Raw genomic sequence first — 2,123 nt, 5'->3', positions numbered from 1 at the left:
TTGCAGTTTTCATTTCTTTCACCTCTGTGTACTGGATTTCTCTTCCAGAATGGGAGACATCTAAGGACTCGAGGTCCTATTTTGTGGATTCTCATCTTGAATTCCACGGACAATGAAACATCCCAGTGTTGTTACACTCAATCAGAAAGCAGAGAAAGCAAATACTGTTTGATTTATCCCACCTGCAGTCACATGAAGAAGCTGCTTCTCAAACGGTTACTGATCTCCAGAGTCTTACCTTTCCCATAGGCTGTAATTTATCCAGGAAAGGCTTCCAGGGGAAGTTGTGTCCTTTCATCTACTATAGAAACCTTTCTGTCCTACTGTTCCACTTTCCCTGCCAAGTTCAGAGCAGCAGCAGAAGCAGTGAAAGTTGTATTAAAAAATTATCAGAGTGGAGCAGCTGAAAGCCAAGAGAAGTGAGCAGACACTGCCTGGCCTTGTCTGGAGCCCTCCTGAGAAGAACAGGAGGCCTCCTTCCCTCCACTCCAGAACTGCTGCTCTCAGTAAAGGTAAAAATACAACAGAATTTTGCAAATTCTATTTAACATGATCATCCTTTTCTTCCCTTGACTGTACATGATTGTATGGCAGAGCTACACATTATAAGGAAATACAGATTTAGTTCTTTACCTCCTTGCGTTATCAAATCAGGTATTCCTCAGAAAAAGCACTTGAATGGCAAATACAAAGGCTATGCCTTCAGCACAAGTAAGCCTCTTTTTAACTCTTATCATAGTTTAGGGTTTGTAAGACATACTGCAAATATCTATGTTTTTCACTCCTTTGTTCTTGTATGAAGTGTGCCTGGTACCTAAGCAAAACCATAATGCTTTAGGCAAAAAAAGGTTTTTTCTGACAATCTTCCTAAGGGATGAGTATCCAAAACTGTCTGTCTGTCTCGGGAGTGAGAACAATAGTGGCATGCAGCTCTGGACTAGGCAAGGATGTGTTTGCAGTTCAGGAAGTGCTTCATGTATTTGGAAATGTAGAAGGCTTTGGAAGGGCTGCCCAGGGAGGTTTGGAGTCTCCATCCCTGGAGGTTTTTAAGGAAAGACAGGATGTGGCACTCAGTGCCCTGGGTTGGGCAACAAGGTGGGGATCAGTCACAAGTTAGACCAAACAATCTTGGAGGTTTTTTCCAACCTTCATGGTTCTGAGATTCCATTTCTCTAAAGTAATGTGATTCATCACACAAGTAAATTGTAAATATCAGAGAGGTACTAAAATGCCTGTCCCACAGCTGAATTTCACAGGTGAAAGTGGGTTTTAAAGTCCAGCCTGTGAGTCATGCTGGTTTCAGCTATGGCAGGCTCTGCAGCGTGGAATGCCTGCTCCTAAAATCCACCAGGTTCCAGGTGCATTAATATAGGGACAGCTGAAGGGCAAATTGATGTATGTCACCCACTGAACTGGCACCAGGGTTTGGACACTTCATCACTGTTGCAGTGGGCGTGAGAGGAAATTAATCTCTCCAAGAGAGAGGAAGTTCATCCCACCACCTCCTGCTCCTCCCAATGCCACTCCTCAGGTTATCTGAGCCCTTGGAGGTCCCTGTTCCTGGAGGAGATGGGGCACACAGAATTCAATCTCTTCGTGTTGAGGAGGAAACAAGCATAGGTTTCTCCTTTCCCAACCAAGCCCCAGCTCTGCTAGGAACAGCTTGTTTCAGATCTGAACCGACCCTTGGTGGCACATCTTGTTTCCATACCAGCTGCTTTAATCTGTTTCTAGTGAGACACCATCTGCTGCAGCTTCTCCCTCCTCCAGGAATATGTGCTGTCTCTCCATGCTGTCCCCAGGCAGTTCACTTGCACTGGCAGCAGCTCCTTCCCCTCCAGGTGCCTCTGCCCATCCTCCCTGCTCCAAAGACAAAATCTTTGCCCTTGTCTCTACATTTCCTGCCCTTGGAACTGAATAATGAGAGGGCAGCTTGTCAGCAGAGTCAGTGCTGAGCCTTTGAAGCTGTTGTGTAAAAGTGTAACCACAGCCCCTGCTCCACATTTTGCAAGAGAGACTGCAACTACAGAGAGAAAATGTTACAGACATGTGGACCTTCCCTTCCCTTCCCTTCCCTTCCCTTCCCTTCCCTTCCCTTCCCTTCCCTTCCCTTCCCTTCCCTT

The sequence above is a fragment of the Parus major genome, chromosome 1A, assembly GCF_001522545.3.
Source record: "Parus major isolate Abel chromosome 1A, Parus_major1.1, whole genome shotgun sequence".
NCBI classification, from domain to species: domain Eukaryota; kingdom Metazoa; phylum Chordata; class Aves; order Passeriformes; family Paridae; genus Parus; species Parus major.
Note: the sequence above shows the minus strand (reverse complement) of the source record.